General features: G+C 46.3%; 1 protein-coding gene across 4 annotated transcripts in view; it reads right to left on the bottom strand.

The window, feature by feature from the left end:
- Nucleotides 1–24,711, bottom strand: part of TIAM1 (TIAM Rac1 associated GEF 1) — a 193,767-nt gene that overhangs the window by 147,845 nt on the left and 21,211 nt on the right. For 2 of the 4 annotated variants that reach the window (XM_064470522.1, XM_064470513.1), the window contains exon 2: nt 8,965–9,304. The exons of 1 other annotated variant lie outside the window; for it this stretch is intronic. The gene's annotated coding sequence lies outside the window, so the exon portion shown is untranslated. Of the gene's footprint in view, nt 1–8,964; nt 9,305–24,711 lie in introns of those variants that run through there. One more of the 4 variants, XM_064470540.1, reaches the window with a different exon arrangement.

Below are 24,711 nucleotides of genomic sequence, written 5' to 3' on the forward strand. Positions count from 1 at the left end.
CACAACAGAGAGCCCTCCAATGCAAGTTTTAAGAATTTTCCATGGATGTCACTCGGCTTTGGTTCAAGTCCGTAACATCATTTCTCACTGACATCCTTTTGAACCATGAAATTCGCATTCACAATCCATATCAGAAAGAGCCAAAGAGCTAAAAAGCTTGGCAAAGCATCCAGAGAACCAGCTGACTCTTCAGTAAAGTCTACCATAAAATAAGTATGGGCATGATTAAAAATTGATTTAGAATGATACTGGTTCATATGACGCTAAACAGAAGCTGGTACCTAGCATATCTTGCCTTTATTTTATTTTTTCATTGAACACACCTGTTCTTCTCATTCAAGAAGAGGGTTAAGCTGTTTAAATAGCCAGGTTACTTTGCGAGCTATTTCCTTCAGCACACAAGTAAGACCATGCAAGAGAAATCATCCCTCCAAAACACTGCTTCTCCCCAGACACAGTACAGGGGAAAATTTGTAGAGCAAATCACTCTGTGACTGCAGAACAAGCCTCACGCTCTGCATTTCAGCACAGTGTATTCCATGATTGCTTCCCACCCCCACCCCACCTCTCTGAAATGCATGTTGCAATGGGTTCTACCATCAAACTCAAATCAATTCGGCTTTTTTGCTCACAGTCTGAGCCGCACAGACTGAACCTGCAGGTTCAAGCTGCTGCACCCCTCCAGACAAACCAGCCAGCATCAGGAGGTGACTGTCAAAAACAATACCAGAAAACAAGAGCTACAAAAATATTTTGTATGAAAAGTCTTTCAGTTGAGGGATGAAAGTTTCTTTCCAAAGGCGAAGAGAAATCCCAGAAGACCCATCCATCCCATGGCCATTTTCCTGGGAGGATCAGACGTGTCCTGGGAAGAAGAGCAGGAACCTGAACCCAGGCTCCCGGCTCCCAGCCCAGCCTCCTGATCACCGCCAAGGCCACGGTCATCATTCGAGCCCAGAGCAGCTTCCTTACTCCCTCTCCAATTCAAATCCACAGTTTTAAACCCAAGCATAATGAGAACATTTCTGAATTCCTTAAGTTTTATAGGACAACATTTACATTTTCAATGCAACTGCAATGAAAAGTTATGCTTGAAGCGCAGGGGTGATAAAGTTATTTAAAATTCCTCATTCTGAGTTTGCATTAAGAGGAAAAACAGCTAGGGAAAGGTTTAAAAAAAATATGAGCTGTAAGGGGTAGTTTTAAACATAGCAAAAAAGGAGATGTCTAGAGGAAAGGGTTTGGAGGAGAACTGAAGCTGATAATCAGGAGAGGGGAATATAACAACATGCCAGACTGCAGAATGCCCTCCAAAAGCAATGAAAAGATAATCGTTGTAAAAAGCATTGCCAGAGCAGAAGATGATCAGCAGCTGAACACACTTCTCTAAATTCTTATGCTCCTGCAGTGCTATGGAAGCACAATGATATCCCAAATACTGGAATTCTCTTAGGTTGAAGAGATAGGGAAAAGAAAATGGCCACACTCAAAGTATCTTAAAATATTTCCTGTGTTGACTAGCAAAAAAACCAAACAGTAGCAGAGACTTATATACCCATGTTCCCCAAAGGGAAAGATCTCGTTCTTTGGCCATCCCACTCCTCAGCCTAGGAAGCGTGCTGCCAAGCTGCTCCAGGTACCAGGAGCAAAAGGTCCAAGAGCAGCCACTGAAGTAGATAACTTCAAACATGGCACGGCCAAGCCAGGCACTACATCTCTCAAGATCAGGTGCTCACTGCGCAGATGACTGTTCAGATAACAGGCTGTAAACAAAATCATACGCATGGATACACAGAAGAAATACTTTGGCTTCAAAGGCATTTTTCTTCAGCATGTAAACATTGCAGGAATTTCCCTCATGTCTCAAATAGCATTACTCTGAGCACAAAGTCAAGTCCACTTACAGCACAGTTTATTTTTGTCCGGCCATTAGAAACAAAATTACAGCCTTTAACTGCTCAGGGAGACTGCAGTACAACATCCTGAGGTTCAGAGATGCTCTGCAACAGTGGAATAAGCTATTTTTGGAAATCTATCTGGTTGCTAGGGCAAATTCTTGTAATGATACACACCCTCCACCAAGCAGAATCTGGTTTGCAAGTCAGGAGAGGAGGAAAAATTAAGATGAGAGATGACTAACTAGGGTAACATGAGAAACCAAATTAAATGCCATGCTATACAGAAGCACGGTTAGGGCTTCCATCAAGACTCAGCTGAACTCCTACGTGAAACACGCCTGGTTGTTTTGAGCCAATGGAGCCTAGATCACAGGCTTGAAAGACATTGCAAAAGGCTGTACAAGGCATCCTGCTGCCCCCAAGGCAGGAGTAACTACATCTAAACAGTACCTTATGCAGGGCATATCACTACTGAATCGTAAGCATTTGTTCATACAACTCTCTCGTATTAATATTATTTGTCTTTTACACAAGGGAGTAAATGAGGCAGACAGAAATGAAGTGGTTAGCCCTCAATTGCACACAAAGTCTCCTGCAAAATTAGGAAATCATTCCAACTGCTCAAAACCCCACAAATAACTGATGGATTGGTTTTCTAGGAGCTGAATGCATGGATATCTTCTCATTTTCAAAATTACTGGAGCCTCGGTTCACATCAACCTGTTACACATCTGGATAGTCTGATGCATTTTATAAGAGACCGTGACAGTTTTTCTAGCTGCATTCTAAGCTTTCAGCTCAAGAAATGTCTTTCGAAAGTTAAAAGGGCAAAGATAGTAAAGAAAGGACAAAGGGAGGAGGGAGGGGGGTTATAAACTATTTTCCATTTTCTCCACGAACAGCAAAGAATGGAAACTTGTGTGCTAACATTCAAAAGCACCAGCTTTGGATGACGCAAACTGGAAAAGCTTGTATAATTTACACCTTATTGCTGTATCTTCTAGTGAGCTTTGCGCTGAACTCAACCGAGACTATAAGAAAGCGTGCAGGTAAAATTCAGGAAGCCACCATACTTTTCTTGGTAGCTAAGAGCTTTGTGTGTTAGAAGAAAGCTTCTGTAATTAAAATAGTATCTCCCTTACAACTGAGAACAAAGAATACTTAATTAGGTTTTAAGCTGTTGAGGAGAGGCTTATATAATAATCTCACTTAGGCCTTACAGTCAACAAAAAACGCCTACCAAGGCCTAGTTGAACTTAAGCGTACCTCACTGGTAACAGATAATACTCTCAACACAACCTGGCATTGAAACTGAATTATTGTGCTCTTTTCCCTCCAATTTGACTTCTGAAATAAATAGGTTAAAATCAATGAGAGATTTAAACATTGCAGAGACCACAAGCTAAGTGAAATTCATTAAGCCACCAGACTTAAAAATTACTGCTATGACCTGTAGGACCAATGCTAAGAGCAGATTGACCATCCAGACTGAAGCAGAAACCTCTGCCACAGGTGACCAACAGACATCCAGAGGGGCAGACACCTGCGCTGCAGTCCTGGGCACGTTTCACAAGCCTCTGGTCAGCAGGGGTTGCAACTCTCTTCGCTAGAATTACCACGGACTAGGCAACATACAAGGCACCAATTTGCCCTTCTGTGCCAACACAGCACACCCCCAGCGCCTGGCCTTTACAAAAGAGCCATTTGCAGATAAAGGTTGGTCTGACTCATTTACCTTTGGGCTGCAGATTTCCCACATACATGTGCATGACATAGGGACCCCTGCCCGGGTCATCCCTGCCCAGCCCAGTCCTGGCACAAGCTATAGACCCAGGCCTCCAAGGGACAGGCCAGCACACCAAACCAGGCAGCAAGCCCTCCCCATTTCTACCAAGCATGCAGAGCTTCAATGCTTTTCAGAGCTGAAGTGGCATCCATCCTTTTGCTCCTCTGCTCAGGAAACAAATCAGCTCTTACTCATTAGAGCATTTGGGCAAGTAAAGATAAGGAGCAGAACTACTCAGAGCTCAAACTGCGGCTTCCTTCAAACCCTTATCAACCATAACAACAAATACAAGGTTCTGTACTCTTCCAGCTGCCTCCCAAAAACCTCTTCAAATGGGGCTGCTTTATATGTGGGATTTCCCTAGCCAGTCAGAAAAACCTGGCAATTCTCCATATCCAGAGTGCGTTCTGCTGCATGAGCTTCAGCCAAGTCACCTGCACCACTCAGAGGCAAAGCACAAGGAAGAGCAAGGCACTCCCCAGTTTCTGCAGTGATCCAAAGATGATACTCTGGCCCTGTAAGAACCATACTGCGTATGGGGATACACACATGCAGCAGTTTAAGAAACTGTCTTGTTTGCTTTAGAAGCATTAGCCTCTTTCACTCTACCTAAATAACTGAATTTTGAAAAACGGGGCTTAAATACCGTTGAAACCTAAGATCATAAGGAGAAAAACACATGTGCACATGCTCCTAAGAAACCAAACAGCTTTTCAAAACAGTATTTCTCTGACATACTCTTAAAGAAAGCTTTTTTACTTACACCATCATAACTGAAGAGCAGGATAAAGACTTCAACAAATTTATCAGTAAATATTCCAATTCTACATAGGTGAAAACATTGGCACAAAAGTAATCTAATAACTTCCTAAACTGATGTCACTACATATTACAAGATATATGCACATGTGATATTTGTATACAAGCATATACATGTATCACAACATATAGCTTTTTTTTTTTTGTTAAACAACTTCAGGAGACGGTTTGATCATACAATGACCTACCTGTATAGAAAAGGCTAAAGGGGAAGATAATCTCTAATCTAAGTGAAATCCATTACAGTCAGGAGACCCATCCAACTGACAAAGATCAGACAGGAACCGAGGAGACCCAGCTTGTATTTATTGCAGCATTATTTCCTTCTAGGCAACCCCATTACATCTCCCCAACCCTCTACCACTCCTTCAGTCATCCTTACAGGCAGGCTGGCAGCTTATTTATAGAAAGGGCACACCTTCGCTACAGGTGTGAGCTTTTACCTGCATTAAGGTCCTGATCTCCTTCCAAAGGGCCCCAAAGACAGATAAGCTGGCTCCTCTTCTCTGCTTCCCACTGAAGGGAATATGGTTTAATAAATACTGGGAGGGAATCTGCCTGTAGCTTTCCTAGACTGTGTAAATGGTTAAAGTTTTCCTGGAGCAGCAGGAAGCTTGTGGGGAGGACACAGCTGCACAAATGCACGATTAGGGAAGAAGGATAGAAAGCACCAGGAGGTCCAAAATATTTTTTGTGTGATACATACAGAGGCTTACCCAGTCTCCTGACAAGTACTCTGGTTTTAAAAGGCACTTTAATCTGCCTTAGATCTATATAAACAAAGATTATAGAAACAATTGCATATAGCGGCCTGGGAAAGAAGAACACTGGTATCATCTTTCACTTTGTAGCTTTATGTTGGAGAGGCAGGAGGAGAAGGAAAGAGGGAAGTAAAGTAACCACGCTCAGCATCGAAGCTCGACGTGAACAGGCCTGTTTCTTTTGTTACTTTGGGTCATCAGGATAATTAAATCCTTTCTAATAGCCACCGATCTGCGTCAGACAGCGCGTATAACTGCGGGCCAACTTCTCAAAGTTGCACAAAAGAGCTGCTACGTATTGCAAAATAGCCTCTATGCCTTGCTTGGCACTTTCAGGACAGATTCTGACGCCGCTACTTCAGCAGCGTCGTACCACGCTGATCGGCTAGAGTGACGGACAGCCTCAGCCCACACCATCCACAGAGCCTCACACACAGAGGTCCGGTGCCATTTGAGGAGGAAGGTGGTACCCCAGTGTCTGAGGTACAGCCTGCCCCATGTTGCCCAGGGGACCCCATGGTGGACGACAGCTCGGATGCCGCACACGGTTTTGGAAGAGCAGCAGAGTGGATGGAAAGGTCAGTCTGAGCCGCTGCACTTCTGTTTCCACTCCTCCTCCCCCAACTGCAGGGTTCCTAAATTAACCTGGGTCTTTAGGCTTGTCGGCTTTTATTGCCATTCCTTAAAGAAAGCCCAGCTTTCACACTACAAACTACAGGGCTGAAGTCCCCAGACAAGTTTAGTAAGTGCTTTTTGCAATTTGCCTTTGCCCTTATTCATCCAAGTGTACTCCCTTAAGTGTCTCCTAAAAATCTAAGATAGGAAATGCACTTAGCGTCTTCCTTATTTTCCCCTCCCTGCAATGTTTTAATCAAAATGGGCCAGCCAGCTACATCCAGCAGACACGGGGCAGATGGGAACAGCACTGCTTTGTACAGATTGCACTCAACAAGTCACATCAGCAGGGTACAGCCTGAACCAATAACACCCCCCTCCCCAAATCCTGACCTCTGCTACTCGAACGTCTCTGTCTTGGGGGTGCCAGAGGAAAATAAATCCCACTTCTGTGCAACAAGACGTTGTTAAAGGGAAAATTCCTCTGTTCATTTTTTTTTTCCTAAATCCTGGACAAGGACATCTGTGTGTGTATGGCCCACAGCAGAAATAATACTACGCCTACCAAAATCTAACAGGAATTTACTGACCAGCTCTAACGTGCTGCAGGGTGCAAGCCAAAGCCTAGAAATTTGCATTGGCTGTCCCGTGACAATGTAACACCTTTTCTATTTTAGTTTCACTTAAGTACAGGAGTGGGGAAAAAAAATGGTAAAAACATGTTTAACAACTGGAAACTTTCTGTTAAACTAATCAGAGCACTATACTTTGGTAAGGGCACGCTATGGCTTCCTAGGATGCGGTAACCAACCAAACATAACCCACCATCAGCTCCTGGCAGGATCAGCTGCTCAGCTGCAACAGCACACATCTGTTAGCGCTGGCAATTTACAACTGGAAAGTATTAGGGAGAGCTGATTAATTGCTACAATATGAAATTTCCATGCCTTCATTTTACATTAGCGGCTTCGCAGTTAGCAAAAGCCCAAGGGAAAACCAGAAACGGGGGGGAGAGGGGTAGGAGAAAGCAGCCTCTCTCAGACATGTCCAGGGCCAGAAGCATCCTCAGAGGATGCTTCCTTTTCAGTAGGGCTTCAGCTTTCATCAGAAACAAACAAGGCCTCCGTGCTTCCAGGCTATGCAGAAAACACTACTGCTGGGAGCTGACAGTAAAGTCCTCCAGCTCCCCCAGATAGCCCCAATGCCCCTCGCTGCCACAGGGGAGGCTGGCACGGCTGGTGCCCCTGCAGCATGTAGCACTGCAGAAGGACCACAGACAGACACAAGATGGATGGAGGCAACACCGTTGCCTTCATCTGGCTAGTGCTGGTTAAGCCACAACAACTATTCATCCTCCTTCCACACCTCCATCCTCTTCTTCCTCCCCATAAAGGGGGGGGGGGATACGAGTTATGTGGTGATTCCAAGGCTGCAAACCTCTCCCTTCGTACCCCTCTCCCCACCCAGCCCCAGGTCCCACATGTAGGGACCAGATGCCTTAAAATGTGGAGACTGTCAGGAGTCACCGTTGCCTTACCAGAGTGCAGGAGCAGGCCCAAGCCCAAGCCCCTGAGCAGGCATGGGGGCCAGTGACAGCCATGGGAATATCCCAAATTCTCTGTCAGAAGACAAGCTCACCACCAGCCCAAGGCACAGCAACACACTGCATGGTGACACTGGTGTTGCAGGCTTCCTGCTGAGATGCTCAGGTCCAACCCGTCAGCACAGGGGCAATTTGCACCCACTGTTCAAGTGGGAAGTAGGAAACCCCACAGTGTCTTTCTCCCTGGATGGAGCAAAGCAAGGCGGCGCCTTTGTTGTCGCCTTGCCTGCATCCCTTCCTTTCCACTCTGCACGCAAGCAGCGGGCTTATTTCCAACACGCTTTGCAATATGAACTCAGACAAACAAAAGAACAAAAACTCTCACTCCCCTCCCTCTGGAGGAGAGGGGAAAATTCAGAGTTCGGTCTGCCACTCCGCTGCTAGCTGGCGCTGCCAGTGCCACACAGGCCGCCGAGCACCGGGTAATTTCACACGCCATATGTGCGGCAATCGGTAAGTGCTGAGAGCACAGGGCTGGAGGAGCAGCCGCTGCCTGCAAATCAGTGGCGCTACAGGGAGGGAGAAGCAGCGAAACTGCATCCACAAGCAACCTGTCACATGCAGTCTTTCCAAGGTGACATAACGCCCCTGGACATGCTCCCAGTTCAACCTGAAAGGCACATGGACACAGGGCACACTTTGGCATCACCCAGCTGCACATGCAGCGCTGCTGGCAGTGATAAACCCAAAAGGGAGCACCCACCCCCACCACCGTGCGACCCACAGGCAGGGATCTGGGGGCCAGCATGTCACCCTGCAGTGACAGGCAGGGTGAAGGCAGCAGGCCTAAGGGCACTGCACACACGGCTGGTTGCGTGCCATGCACCCGCTGAGCCCAGTGGCTTTGCCCCGTCTCCCCAGCCTACAGCGGAACTCCTGGGGTCTCTGCCTCCGGCTGGGAGGCCCACCAGCACATTTCTGTTATTGCCACTGACAGGGACCCACACGAGGCAGGAAAGCAGGGTGCAGGCAGAACAGCCCTTGGCAGGGGTCCATTCACACCCAGCACAAGAAATGAGCATCCTCTAGCTGGGCTGGAGAAACCCCCTCCTTGCAAGGAGCTCCACTGGTGGGAATACAGCGTTGCCAAGCTTCCAGCATCAAATCCTTGAGGTCTACTTCTCACGTGAGGTTTTCCAAGTTTTGGAGGTTTGTTTTGGGCTTTTTGTTGTTGTTGTTTGGGGTTGGTTTTTTTTCAACAACTGCTGAGTCCAGGTGACAAATTTTAAGCAAGACTCAAAGCCTCATAATTAAAGAGGCACAGAAATGTGGGGGCAGGACGATGACACACAACATGACAGATACCCACTCACTTGAAATGTAAAAACCTAAGAGGTAGAGAAGCACAGAATTTCTTGTTCCAGAAGTAGCAAAGCTTTATTATTTTTTCTTTCCTGAAAACACCCCAGTCATTGAAGAAAGAAAAGAAAAAGGAAAAACACAAGTTTTAAAAACATGGTCTGACACATCATTTGTACTCACCTTGGGAAGATCTCTTATTTTTCAAAGGTCTAACAGCTTCGAGGTGAATACAGCAGCTCCAGAAAGAGAGTTTGACAGTACTATCTGCAGAGAGATACCTTGAAAGCAAAGGGTCTGAGTTTTTCTCTGAGCAGTCCCATTACCAGATATCAGCTTTCACCGTTCCTCCAGTTGGCTTTTCCTTAGGAGAAGGGTCTGGAGACAAGTCGCGGAGCAGCTCTAGGACGAACACGAGATGCCTCTCCGGCGAGCTGGGCTTCAGCAATCAGAGGTGCAGGGCTGACGCACCAAACGGCTGCACCCCACGTTGAGCCTCGCCGTCAGATACCAGCACGCTGCCCTGCGCGAAGAGCAAACACAGAGCTGACAAGTGCAGCCTTCAGCTACGGTGTGGCATTTTACTTGTGTTTTATGTAACCATTTATGACTGTTATTCAATTATGAAGGAGAGCTTACCATGGAAACTGCAAGGAGGTGTTTTGTTTAAGATACAGAGCACACTTTTTAAAGTAAGAGCTGTTCATCTCTAATATGCAAACATCTGAACTGCATTCAAGGTTTCACATTTAGATGTGTTTCCCAGAAGATGGCCAGTCCTGCTTGGAGGCTATGCACTGCACGGCACGCTTTAAGACAAATAATTTTTAATTTTTTCCTCCCTAAAGCTAAAAAGCCAGATGAAACAAAGGAATGGATCCACTCCTTTATGCGGCCATTGTAGGGTTCGGCGGGAAATGCCATTTTCCGCTGAGGCCCCATGGGACTGTAGCGGCTTAGCAGGCTGCCAGCCTACGTCAGCCCCCCGAACTGCTAAGCCTCAGGGAGCAGTCCCAATCCTGTACAGCCCACAGTCAGTCAGTAAGTGACCTAGTAATCCAATTAGGCAGCAACACAGGCTGTCTAAAGAAATAAAACAAAAGGAAATGGGGAAGGGAAAAGTAGCAGGAAAGAAATTATGCCTAAAGCAAACCGTATCCTCATTATTCCCCTAATCTGCAGCTGCGAGCGGGAGCTGAGCTGGGTGCCCAGTGCCTGGGCGGGGTAACAATCTATGGAGAGCCCAGTTCCAATCCCAGCCTGGAACCCCCCCTTTCACCGCAAGAGCTGCTCGCTGGGTGTATGGAAGACCTGGCAGCAAAGAGACAGTCCTTTCTATCCAGCCTGGTAGGTAAAGCTTGGCACTATTTTTCCAACCTGTTCTAGCTATTTAAAGTGATCCTCTGGCTTTTGTTGCACCACATTCAGCCATTGCCAGGTACTCTGAGTGCGTAATCCAGAAAACCACATGGCTGCAAAGGGATGGGGGAGGGACATCAATATCACGCCTTCTGAATGCAGCTGGGTGGCAGGGACTGCTCCCACAAGCAGTCCCTCGAGGGGCCCACCCCCAGCTGTCCGACCCCAAAGAGTATCCCGTGCTTTTCAGAGGATGCCCCATGCCTAGAAGGCACATGAACAAGCACACGAGAAACCACCTGTTCAGCTTTAAGGGTCAGACCCCCTGGGGAAAGAAGGGAAACACAATTTTGCAAAGCACTGTGAAAAACTCTAAAACTGGAAAAAGGGGATTTCTGGTTAAAACAAACGTTCAAACTGCCAGTGGTTTTCACACACCTAAGAAATGAGCACAGCCGAAGTTTTAAAATCACATTTTAAGCAACTTCCTAGCTGAGTTGCCATCTTCCGCTGGGCCATAAGAAAATTACAACAACTCAAACAGATAGCAAGAAATTGCTGCCACCGATGGATTTGTTCATGGGTGTGAAAGCTCAAAAGCACAAAAACTATCACATCAGCTTCCATGCTGGAGGCCCAAACACGGGCATTATCTGGGGTTTGGGAAAACAACAAAATTAAAGAAAAAAAAACAACCTTATAAATGCCATTTCTCTGGAAAAATCAGCATTTTTAATAGGAAAGTAAACATAAGGCTTGTTTTATATGATGATAACTATCAGCATGTCAGGTTTTTTTATAGTTTCTCCATTATCATAACAAAACTGTTCTGAGCATCCTGGTTGAACTGCAGGAGTTAAAAATGCATAACATCCCGACTTCTTAAGAGATAATTTTTGCAACCAAGAGACGAGGACACACTTCTACCACTGATTTCTTTTATGAATAACTGTAACAGCACTTAAAGTTTGTAGAGAGATCCAGTTATTTTATCAAGATGAGCCTGCAATCCAAGATGAAAGTTTGAAAGCAAGATAGGTTAAGGAGCTGGGCATCCATCTCTGCCTTAGAAAAATCCTTCTCTTGAATATTATCATAAAGGACTTGCTTTTGCTCTGTATTCTGTGACATGGCGCTGTACGGGGTCATCTACCAATGAAATGATGCTTCTTGGTAGCCATTCGCCATGTTACCAAAACCTTGGCTGAGTGTGGCCAGGCCCTGTTTGAGACGGAGCGGCTCCTGCACCAGTCCAGCTCCTACGCCAGGGGCTTCTCTGGACCTGAGAAGACCCAGGGACAGCTGAGTTGCCCTCCCCAGCCAAGACCAGACATGGAGCAGCTGAAGGCCATGCCTGCCCAGCCACACACAGGTTTTTCCACTCCAAAGGTGCCCCAGCACAGGGTACAGCCCCCAGGGGCTCCTCTGTGTCCCAGCACAAGGGGCTGCCCAGCAGCAGCAGAGGCAGCACCAGCCTCCCACACAGCAGGGAGCATGGGCCCCAGCACAGAGGGCAGCCCCAAAATGTGCTCCCACACATCCCCCACTGCGGGCAGCAGCAGGCAGAGAGGGATGAGGAGCCTGGGACGCAAGCAAGCAAATCTCAAATGCTGTGGGTTCACCCAAGCTGCCGGGCAGCATTCATGCCATCAGCTATGCGGGTCTAGGGAGCGACCAGTTTTGCAGCAAACAAAATATTTTTCTACCCTCTCCACAGACGGTTAGCAGCACAAGCCTGAAACGTCAAAAACCAACCCTTAATTACCGAAGTCAGCACTTAATGACTCCAATTATATTTCCACTGATTTCTGAAAATTGGATTCTCCACTACACTTGCTGTGTTTAAATTAGTTCCTTACCTCATTCACGGTAATTATACTTTGACAAACCAAATTAAAATACAGTTGAGATTTCTAAAATCCTACTTTAAAATAGTGGCAATTTAAGAACAAAAAATTTCTTAAGCTTACTGCCATCCACATTTTTCATCACCCTCCCTCTAGGGCACAGGAATGCAAACAGTTAAAAGACGAAAAAGATGCAAAGGACAGTATTTTGTTCAAATACCACAGAAACAGTGTTTTAGCAGTAAGAAACAGTGTTTTGGTTCTGTGATAGAAACTCACTTTCTTATCCTCCCATATCACAGAAATTAGCTTCTCCTTCTATCGTATAAACCAAAAAAAAAGTTACTCTTCTCAGGCTCACCGTCACCAGTACCACAGAGGACTCCAGCAATGAGGAAATTCAGATGTGCATTTTTTGGGAGGGAATACATTTCTCCCTTACAATTAACAGCTCGCTCTATCTAACCTGCGTGCTAAGATGCCAGTATCTAGACCTACGATCAAAACATGCCTATGGGATAAGCATGGCTTCTACAGGACACAGCTACACCCATCAGGGGGATGCTTACCCTTTACTAGGGAATAATTTTCAAGTTCCTGCTCATAATTAGTACTAGAAATGGAAAAGGACAAAACAGTAGGCAGCATATTTGCAAGAAACTAAGCACCAATGGAAAGAATCCATAAACACACAGTATTTTAGGGAAAGCCTCTACACATATTTGCTTCGTATGATACAGAGAGAGCAGTGATTTCTCCAAAGAGGATGCCCCTCCATACATTCTTCTCCCAAAAGAGGAAGGGAAAGCCACTAACAACCCCTAATCCCTTTGCCAATCTCAAAACTCAAACATCCGAAGCACATACCTTTACGCTACAGCAGCCTGGCAATAGCCACAGGAGCCGTCAAGTATCCACAGTAACTATGGCAAAGCCAAGATGCCCATGCCGGCACTGCAGGCGGCATTGCAGCCCCGGCAATACAGTCACAGGAGTGTGGCTCAGCACCTGGACAAATTAATCCCAATCCCTGCAGGACCACAGCCGTTTTGGGAAGTCAGCTACCAGGCACCACACCTCCAAGGACAAGCAGGCATTATACCGAGCAACAAAGCCAGCCCCAAAGTTAACTGACGGTAAATTAAAAAAAGGTTTCAGGTTTCTGAGGGATCACAACTGCCCCAAAGGAGCAATGACAAGCAGTCTGAAGCAGTTTGGACCAATGTGGCATGCCATCCTCCAGCTCCTTATGGCAAAGGGGTGAGGCCTCACAAAGCCCCTACAGCTCACTACAACTAGAGAAAAATACAAAGCAAACCACCTGCGTGTGTTCAATGTGTTCAGTGTTAATTCAAAAGGCAAGGGTATGCAGATTTACAGGGTCACATTTTCACGTCGGTATAAGGGTGTAATATGCTGCTGTCACAGCTACTCCGTGCAATAATACCTTTTCATTATGTTTGTTTCTGCTATATTTTTATTCTCATCTTTCAGCAGCAGCATTACTCAGCAGCAGTTGTTGGACTTTATGTTCACATATGGTTTAAAGAGGTGGCTGTTTAATGTTCCCTATATGTAAATAACTACATGCTGTTTCAGTCCCTACTGTGCAAGTGAAGGATTGATTAGATTATAAATCTCAAATACAGAAATATGTCAAGTTGGTTTTCATCTACAAGTCTATTAGAAAATGTAATGCAGAGTAAGATCTATCTTCCCCTTTACCTACAAATTCCCAGTGCTTTTAATGAGCACGTAAAGCAAGCAGCAACAGGCAAAATTAGCCCAAAAAGCAGGACTCCAGGGGAGCAGCCAGTAGCCCAGGTGCTGTCCTCTGACAGGCATCCCTCTCCCTGGAGGCTGGCAGGGCTTTCACCACTGCCAGGCAAAGCCAAATCAGACACGATGAGACCGAGGGGGACCACGTGATGAGGATGCCTGGGGAGCCCCCATGGCTGCCTCCCATGGCACGGCAGAGAGCAGGGAGCAACAGGGCACAACAGACCTGGGCCTGGGGAAAGGCCACGTGGGATAACACAGCAACTCCTGCCACCACCCATGCTGGTGCCCCGCGTGAGCAGGAGTCGCCACAGGGAGACGGCTTCACCACCAGCAAGAAGTGACCACAGGACACCACCTGCAAACAGCAGCACAGCACGGGAGGAACCGGCAGGGGAAAACACCTGTGTTTTAAATGATTCTGCTTTTGCTCTATTGGTGGCATAACCCTAGTGCTGCTACTAGAAATGAACACACATTTTCAATGTAATTTGTCATCTTTTTAATATGGCTGACAGCATTAATTTCAAATCAAAGCTCCCACGCCAAGCACATTAAAACCATTTGTTTTTTTCAAAAGTGAATGCCATGAGAGCCAGAAGCAATGTTAACATAACTACTAACATTTCCAGCTTGTTCAGTATCAGAAACCAGCATATAGAATTATCTTTTGAATTTTTCAAGGTGGAGAAACGCTCTTTAAGTAAATAAAAAGGAGACACATAATTCATTGTTCAGCCAGCCTCCCTTCCTTGCTGAGCCACGACAGACTGCTCTTGCTCCCTGCCACAGCCAGCCCTGACACTTCGAGGCCTTTCAGTGTAAGGGAAGAAAGGCAAAAAGCTCACGCCAGCTATCGAGCAAGCATCCTATAGCCACAGGTGGATGGACAGCAAACCTTTCAACACAAGCACCCCCAGGCAATGCCGCTGCGCCATAGAGTACTCCCCTAACAAAAAAAACGGGCCTGTACTGCAGAAGATGGAAAGCCTTAATAAACTATGATGTACCACTGAAAGCAAGCAGGAACCATGGAAGGCAGCATCAGCCTCTGATTTCTTTCCAATAAAGAGGGAGTTTGTTGGGTTAAAACTCCCATCTCATCCTAGGAGGCTGAGCACACAACTGGCTGCCGGGCACGGGCATGGGGCAGCAAGCAGTGGTCACTGCCAGCTCAATCCAGCAGCAAAGACTGCCCGACAGTATTGGTACTGCCACAAACAGGCGCAAGCACTCTCCATGCAGCCACCTGCCTCAGGGTAGGTGGGTGTAGAAATCAATCTCTGACGGCAAACAAACAAGCAAAACCAGGAGAACCCTCAGAAGGCAGAAACTAAGACACTAATCCAGAAGCCAGGAAGGAAGGAAAGATCTTTGGCCTGTGGAAGCAGACAGTAAGTAGCCTGAAACTGGATATTAATTCAATTTATACAAATGTAGTCCAAGCTATCAAGTTTGGGCATAGTCTTTCTGTAGTTAGGAGACATTGGAGTGACTGCAAGAGCTACGGGATTCAAAAGATTCAACGCTGCAGTACAAGCATGGGAGGAACCCCAAAGCTGCTCAGGTTTGCCATCTTCCACCCCCATCCCACCCCCACGCTCTCTCAGTATACTAATCAGGAATCCTTGCCCAAATACAGTCCCAGTGACTGATTTCTGCTGACCTAAAGTTATCCTGCAGCTCTAACAACAGATGATGGATCTCATTTCCTACCCTAGCGGCCTCCGTTGTGTGGCATTGCTCTGCACATTAATGATCCTTAATGACAGCTAAAAGCATCTGCAAAATCTCAAGCATGGATTTTACCACTTAATCTGAAGCATTAAAGAGCCAACGATGGTAAAGTAGATTAAATGATCAAAACCAAGAAAGGACAGCATTCATTAAGGCATCCTCTTACTCTTGTGGAAAGGGGCATTAAGATGATTTTTGTCCAGGACCAGTGGTGGCAAGTGAGTAAGGTGATGAGTAATATTAGCCTGAAAGGGATCTTTTAAAAATAAATATGTATTTTTTTAAGTTGGCAGGAAATCAGCCTATTCAGTGAAAGCAGAGGGTGAGGAAGAAGGTCAAGGGAGTGAGGGAAAAGAGCTGCCCACTCACCCGTGACATTGTCAGCTTCAAACAGTGATGGAAGATTAGTCCTTAGGAATATAAATCACCTCCAGTCAGGGCTCCTGGAATTCAGCGCTTCCCGTGACTGCTGAAGAGGCACTGTCAGCTGATCCTTATTTCTCAAGTTTGTGATGATGACTGGGGTGGGATAAGACTGAAAGGAAGGGTTAATTAAACAAAGAAGCAAATAGGCAAGAGCCTTTAGAAATTGATTAGACAATGAAAGTAAGTGACTTGGCAAAACAACCTTGATTTCACTGCCAGAGTTATAAAAACATCTAAGAGATGGAGTGCTGTTTTAATGATTGATATTGTCACTGTATGTTCCTGCAGAATTGATAAGTACTGGGACTTTTATTGGGGTAAATGAAATCACAACCGAGCCACCTCCTTTTTCTACTCTGTGAAAGGAGAAAAAGCTGCCAAGGATCTTTTCATCCAGAAACCAAAGAACGACCAAGGACTTAGGAAAATTATCATGTTGCCAAAATAAGGCTCAGGAAAATGTATTCATCAAGCTCATGTGGCATTTGTTGTTTCCTTGCTTGGAGGAACAGTGCATCAGCATTCAGGTAGGTGACCAAAACCAAAAACCCACCTTCCCTCTGCATTTCTGCTCTGTAGCTAGACTGTGCATTTTCCACTCTCCCATGCAGATCTATTTCTGTTTGTTTGGGAAGTCATATGGCCAAGGGAAGGCCCAGAGCCTGGGGGGGGCAGAGACATGACAAAATAAAAAAAAAATACATATATGTAAAACATAGATCATGCCTATGTTACTCATCCAATGGTTATTTAATGCTTTTCTGTAATATAACGGTAAAGAAAAGAGGCTTCAGTCCAACTTTGTAACACCGAAGTCTTGAATCATCATGTTCACGAGGTCAGAACAACAACTGGTATAAATTTACTTACCACCACCATAAATCCCAGCATTGTAACGCTGAAATATTCCAGCCGTCAGAGCAGCGATGTTGCAGACTGCCCTGCATTTTTAACCCCAATTGTACATAATTGTTAATCACTGACCCATTCTCCGGCAGCCCTCAGCGGGAGTGGGTTGCTAAGCGACCCATTTTTGCTCCAGATACTTTTTAAAGCTAGTTTAGAAATGGCTAAAAGTCAACAAAGTGGGTATTGAGACTATTGCGGACAGATACACGGCGGAGGTGCAAGTGTAGGAAGCGAGACTAACCCGCACCTCTCTCAAAAGCATAACATTCAGCACCGCTTTGCTTCATACGAAAGCCCCTTAAAGAAGTCCTGCTGCAGCACCGACACAGCTCGCCCACCTCCTGACCTGCAATATTAATTGCCTCCTGCTTCTGAACAAACTCCCGTGCAATTGCCAGCATGAGAAGACAGAGATGAGGCGTCACCAGACCTCCATGCTCGCCCCACCGGGGAGTCGCACCCATGTCTGGGAGGCTTAAGAGCTACAACCAAGCGCGGCTGTGAGCAGACACCCCACCGTGCCCACACACCAGCCCCGCAGGGGTGGTGAGCCCAAACACCCGCAGCTCAAACAGAGCCCATGGGTGACAGGCGACATCCTCCAGACTAGCGCTTGCAAGCACCCGCACTGAACAAGAACAGCCTTCAGAAAAACACACAGGGTTTTATTAGGGAAAACCATGCTGTTCTTTGAAAACGAACGGGAACATATATAATTACTCTCCCAGCCAGGAGTGCAGGGACTCTCTGTAGACCAATGATTAGAAATAATCAGGTAGAATTAATCAAGTAGAGGGTAGAAATTGTCCAGCATACATTTCTGCATCCATGTCGCCCTGCAGCCTTCCCTTCCCAGCTCCCCCATCAGCAGGCACGCTGGCACCCATGCCCTGCCAGCACCCAGCTGTGGGCCCAATGAGTGGCGCATCAGGCAGCCAAATTATTTCTGCTGCACCCTTCAACAAGCTGGGGCTCTCACACCCATGGGACTGTGGCGCTCCTTGGGATTTGCAGAGAGGGACCTCTAACTCCAGGACTTTTTTTCCTTCTGGCAGACTAGGTTGGGTGGGACATGGATGGCACAGGGAGGGCTGTGAATGCTGCCCTATCTCTAGTTCTTCCTCCCTTTTTTCTTTTTCAAAAAAATATCCTGAAAAAGAGGAGCAACACTTAATGTGTTATGCCATCTCAGAGAAACATGTCCTTCTCATCCTGGTATTTTATGCATGTATCACCATCTCATTAATAACCACTATGGTACGTCATTATATAGTTACAGACACTTGATTTTTGTCCTGTAGAAACCAATGGTTAAGATCCTCCAGATATTTAAAAAGAAGCAAGACTGAGCAACCACATTAATTGTTAAAAACAAAGTAGAAAAATTGCAGGATTCAGGAGGAACATGCAGACAGCAAAGCTCTGAAGTTCTATTTTTTTCTGCCCCTCCCCCCCCATTTTTTTTAAATAACCTACTAGTGTAGGTTATAGTAGTAAATATAGTTATTAGGGTGACTAGTGTAAAATAGACCTTCATAACCAGGTTCCCAAAGCAGCTGAGCGTGTCAGTAAGAGAGACTGTGGCTATATGCCAGAGTGGATACTCAAGTAGCTGAACGTGTCTTGTTTTCGGAACAGGCTAGGTATTAGTTCAATACATTTATGCAAACATGCAGGTTTGTCATTTTTCTATTTAAACTTCAAGAAAACTTTAAGAACAGCCTAGCCCAGCAAGTACTGGGGTAAATACACAAAAAAGCAGTAAAGGTTTCCAGCTTGTGCCTCTCTTACCATCAGGTATCTTCACCAAAAGAGGCCCGGGATACAAAACCAATGTTTTAGGAGTAACAAAGATAGGTTAAAGAACAATGTAAGCTCTACTTTGTAAAGAGGGAGAGAAGGATTTGGGAAACCAGATGATTGCCAGGGACAACACGTACTAAACACGGGGAGAGGTATGAGGATCAAGAGGTCAGAGCAAAACAGAGAGGGACCCTGAGCAGAGCATCCACCCAACAGAGGTGATGGGCATCTCCTGGTGAGGCTCTGGCCAGAAACACAACAGGGCAAGGGGACAGAAACAGGGCTCCCCATCACTGAGTCTTCCCCCTGACCAGCATATCCCCTCCCGCCAGGTGGGCCAGGGCAACAGGGAGACCGATGGGGAAGCCCCATGACTTGGCCCCATCTTCACCATAGGCGAGTTTTCACACCATTGTGCACCCACTGAAGCCTACAGGCCGGGATGTGCAGTACCTCAGCCTATGCCACTGCATTCACCTACACACTCTGCAAACACCTAGCATTTGTTTAACTTAGCATTTCTTTCACAAGGCTGTAAAACAGAGGCTATGAAATTATTAGCTTGGAAAAGAAATTATTAAGCATGAAGAAATCATACAAAACCAGGGGGCCCCATGAGTAATTTGACCCCTTCTGTTTAGACTATTTTTTGACAGTTTGTTATAAAGGACTTAAAACCTTAACCCAGCATGCCTTCGCTGCTGCTTTTGGGGTCCGAGTGAGCTGTTTATCGCACTTGGTGATGCTAAAGCAAGTTATGAAGCATAAAGCTTTGTCACTGCCTTGTCAGTCACTCCAAGCAACATGATACCATCACCTCCAACTGACCCCTGGAAGTTAAGTATTGTTTCATGAAAAAATACTGAAGCTTGTTGATGGCAATCTGCCCTCCAGACACAGACCTTGCGCAACACCCGACCTGCATCCAAAGCCAAGGCATCACCCAGCGGGACTGCTAACTGGAGATAAATACCCACGGCGCATGGGAAGGTGACGAGCCAGAAACACAAAACCAGTGACTTTGGGAAGGCTGCTGGGATTAAACAATAATGTTTCCACCAGTTCTGCAGAGGAAGAGCTAGAGACAACCCAGGGTAGGAAACTTTGCCAAATAAAACTGCTAGGAGCTGGATTGCTCCCTGTTCACTTTTGCAAGCAAAGCTTCTAGGAAAAGAAGACAGACCCCTTTCGGTCCTAGAATTGGCTGGAGTACTAGGCCTGGACTCAGCTCTGCACCCTGCCTGTCCCCAAGAATAAAAAGGCGGGGAGAGCACAAGGACAGTGCAGTATGTGTGTGCATGCAGGCATCAAACAGGCACTGCTGCTCGGGAGCCAGGAGACAGACGGCAGAAGTAATTTTAGGCCCACTGGCCTCTGCAGAATGATAACAAAAGAAAAAAGGAACAATAAGGAGCTCTAAAGGCAAAACACTTCTTGGAGGAAGAGAGCTCTTCGAGTAGCACCTGACAAATGTTGCAGCTGTGAAACGATTGATGCCCACAGACATCCAGCAACCAGCCTCGTGTCAAAAGCAGAGGTGACTGCTGAGATCGGTAGAAGTTTTGCCTGTACGGAGACCTGAGGACCAAGCCTAAAAGTTTCAATTAACTCCATAATCCCTAAAGAAAGAAGAAGAAAAAAAAAAAAAAAAGGGGGGGGGGGTGTGGGAAGGCACAAAGAGACAAGCAGAGCCAATCTGCACAGTGCTCTACTCCATTGGACAGGAAGCAAATCCTACCATGTATAAAGTATGACAATATGCACTTGGAACCAAATTCCTACTTCATCAGACCTATTAAAACCAACCATCAAGGGAAGCCTCAACCTACTCAACCTAAGCAACCACCAGGCGACTGAGTCTGCCAGAAGGCTTGGGGCAGCACAAGTAGCAGGCAGGAGCACCCAAAAGAGAGTGGAAAATGAAGAGCACACAAGACCACTTCCATAGCGTGGCAGAGATGGAGATGCACACTAGTCTAGGTGTCTTGGGCCAGACAAAGTCCACGCTCTTGCCAGAGATGACAACTCCTTCTTCCATATATACCCACATGCTGGGCCCTGCCTTCTGCACTCCTGGATGCTCCTGCGCCCACACAACTCAGGGTGTGCAGGGTAGGGTGGTTGGTGAAAATCAACCCTACCAAGAGTGGGTTCAAGCGGACTGGCTCCCTGAACACCTTACCACATGGTTGCTAGCATTTTCCTTGTCCTCTTCCTAGTGCCAGCGTCCCCAGGATGCCACAGGATGGAAATCCTCCTCCTTCTGCCATCCCACATCACAGGGATGCACATGAGGCAGAACAGGGCAGAGCTAGCTGAATCCCTTCTGGCAAAGCAGCCTCGCATTTCCAGACAGCCATTAATCTGTCACCCTTCAGCTCTAAAATTCATACAAATGATTTTATTCATAATTAATTAAGGTCTCTAAATGTGGAAATTAAATTACCATTTACAGTGTAAAAGGAGATACCACAAAAAAACCTAGATAGCAGCAACAGCTCCTCTGCATGAATCAGAAGGGCGTGTGGGGGTGGGTGCTATCTGGCAATAGCTTTAGGTCATAATACAGATCTCAGCATCTTTGAAAAGCCACTCGGGCCCAGTCACAAAAGACCTTTTTGTCTGAGGTGCCAAATTAATCGCAAAACTCAGGTGCCCCTCAGCTCTGCTCCCAGTAATCCCCTCTACTCTTGCATTAGGAGCACATTTGCAGGACAGCTAAAAACCCAGCGTTTCTTTTATCACTTGACTCCTCTGCAGGAAAACAAGCTGTCTGAAGCACAAAAGAGCTGCTCCTCGTCATATGTATTTAGACTCACCTTTCCATTCAAATCAGGCTGCAGCAAAAGAGAGAACATACAGGGAAACAGATGGCCCTGCACTGAACACAAGGCGTAATTCACCTGAGGGGCTGAGAGTCAGGGAGGGAGATGGGATGAGCAAGCTGCAGATCAACGCCACCGTTGAATTCAGCCTTCTATTTACAGCAGAGCCCTGTTGTAAATAGTGTAACACATACTACAGCCACAAACATTTTCTCATTAACTCAGAAGGGAAAGATTCTGGAAAGTTTTTTTTTTGCTTCTTGTTTCAATGGCAAAGCAGCATCTGAATCAGCAATGGGGACGATGACAACAATTTGAAAGGCAACTTCTTTCCATCCCCGATAGCCCACCGACGCAGTTAGTATCAGATTCCATTACGAGAGCAAAAGGATCTTTTTCCCTTACATTCAGCTACCGGTTTGCCCAATTGCAAAGGGCAAATTTAGGCTGAGACTATGGTAGGAAGATGGTCTGTATGCAGTTACTCCAAGAGACCAGGAAACAGACGTGTCCCAAGACATCAGCACACTCAGCCAGGCAGCCCAGATTGCAGAAAGGGTAATAGCCATGTTGAAATTAAGCAAAGAAGAAAAGGTTAATATACGTGACCTTTCTGATTCTGCGCAGCCAAAAATAATGATGCATAAACTACAGGAAAGTTTTAGGGCTAGATTTCCACCCCTCACCCTGCCCTGAGAACCCTTATGTCTCGCTGAAGTCAGTGGGGGCTGAGTTGATGCCTGTGCTAACAGTATGCACAACTTTTCCTTACAGAGGAAACAGGGGGAGGGTCCTCACAGTACCCCACAGGAGCCTTTCAGGATCAGTCCTTCATCTGGCAAGACGAAAACCACCAAGCCAAGTAACAGCACAGGCATGTTTGCTGCTGAAAAAGCAGGCTCTGAAAAGATCAAGAACATGGATATCAGGAACAAGAAGAACTGCTCCGTCTGGTCTCTCTTCCTTGTGCGCCCATCTCCCTGAACCCGCTGTCTCTGTGAATCCAACCAACTGGTAAGTCCCCTTCTGCTGCTGACGCAGGAAGGATGTGAAACCTCAATTACGGTTCCATGTCTTGCAGGCTGTCGCAATTCATGCCTTTAGCTCCTTAGGACCCTCAGGTCAATTCCTGATGGGTAGCTGCTCCATAAACACAGTTCAGAGGCTATCGCTTCCAAAATGCCTACAGACACACATGCAGAGGTACATAATTGAGCACCAAAACAAATGCAACTGTTGGGGAACTGTCAGTTTTTAAAACCTGCAGTTTGTTTCTTGCAACATATCCATTAGATATTATGAAAACATAGTTACTCTTTCCATTTCAGTTCAGGCTATTCCACATTTCATCTGATGGCTTAAGTCCTGCAGAGGCCAAGGCATGTGCTTGGCTTTACATATTTATGATGGTGTATATTTACACACCATGAGCATAACACTTAAGCAGACGCCCAAATCTCAGCAGGACTGCAGCTGGTATTACAGTGCCATACCCAAAGGAGCTTATCTCTGTCTCCAATATTATGTGGCTCCAGCGAGCTTGGTGACCACAGTGAGACTGAATGAAGCTCTTGATTTTCAGTAGGAATGAACTACGTAATTTTACACAAGAGACAGCTCAAATTGATGCCAGCATCAAGAGGCTATAAAATAAGGAGACAAGTGTGAAAACTGAACAACTGAGGTGTACCTCAAAAGGCATACTGCATATAAACATCACTGCAACACTGAGGAAAGTGAAAAGCCCTTCCAAAGGCAGCTCTATTAATATTTGTAGGCATACTTCCTCTTGAAGACCCCAAGGGTTTCAGCCACATCCCAGGTGCTCACATTGCACTAACACAGACCCCACCCTGTCTCCAGAGAGCCAACATAGACAAATGCTGTCCCTGGCCCCTAGCCATGCAGGCCAATCCCCACAGCAGCAGGGCCAGGGCATGCCTCTCAAGCAGTCCTCTTGCAAAGACTGCCGTAGCTCCTTCCTTATCCTCTTCCTCAGCCAGCAGCACCACACCAGCCTGCTGGCTGCGGCACCTACCTGCCCAGGGTACCTGCCCACTCCCAGGAGGCAATGGGGAAGAAAGGAGATGTTTCCACACTCCCTTGCCAACACAGCTCTTTCTGCAAAACACTGTTTTGTGAAGCCTGGTTCAAATCAAATTTTCTCATCAGTACCGCTTTTGTTAGCGACAGGACCCGAAGCAACAAAAACACCTTCTGCAAACCACCCTCACCAAACTAAGAGCACATAACACATCGTAAATACCACTTTTCAGCTGGGAATCAAGTGCTTTTCTTCCTAATGAGCCTTTCCAAACCAGAGCAGACAATGACCACAAAACAAAGAATAATATTGGAAATCGTCAATTAGGTATAGTATATAAAAAATCTTCAAAGAAGAAAAAGAACTTCAACAAAGACACTACTTATTTTTACCCAGCTATAGACTGTACTTATTTAAGGGAAAACATTTTGCTGGAAAACATGTTTGTTTTAATTATATAACTCTGACTTCACACACAACCAAATCCAAGCTATGGAAAATGTCGTACCTAGGTTTTTGAAAAGACAAGAACCAAGCCAAAGAGAAGAATATGCTACAGTAATTAATGTTTCTTTGCAGTCTAAAAGGTATTTACCATTTGGTTTTCCCCACGGGAAATAAACACTGTTGCAAAGTGATATAAAACACTGTCCCAGAGTAAAATCCACCTCTGCCCTGCCCTCATCACTCCCTGGAAAAAAATCTGTGCATGCACATGAACAGAAAGAAGTGGGTAACCTCGCAAAGGCAAAGACGCTGCTCCTGCTCCCCTTGCCAGGCCCTGTACCACCTCTCTCCAGGATCACCCACGAGGGGCCACGCTGCCCTCGCTCCCCGTGGGAGTGCTACCTGCCACCCTGCATGCCAGGGCACCCTGAGGGGCGGCTGGGGGCAGCAGCAATGATGTGGCCCATCCAGCCCATGCTGCCCATCATGGAGGTACCCAGGGCTGCCTTGGATGGCTTTCGGACACCCGGCGTAGGTCCGCTGCCCATTCCCATGAGGACCGGCAGCAAAGCCAACACAGCTGCTCGTGGAGTGGCAGTGGGCAACCAAAGGTCATGCCAAGGAAAAGACAACACACACAAGGAAAAGACAACTGGAAATCACCATTACCTCCAGTGCAGAAAACTGTCTTCAAGTATAAAAACTTTTTATTTCAGCTCCATTTCTATGTAGTTGAAGCATCCCAAACTGCCCG

Source organism: Phalacrocorax carbo, chromosome 1, assembly GCF_963921805.1.
Source record: "Phalacrocorax carbo chromosome 1, bPhaCar2.1, whole genome shotgun sequence".
Classification (NCBI taxonomy): Eukaryota; Metazoa; Chordata; class Aves; order Suliformes; family Phalacrocoracidae; genus Phalacrocorax; species Phalacrocorax carbo.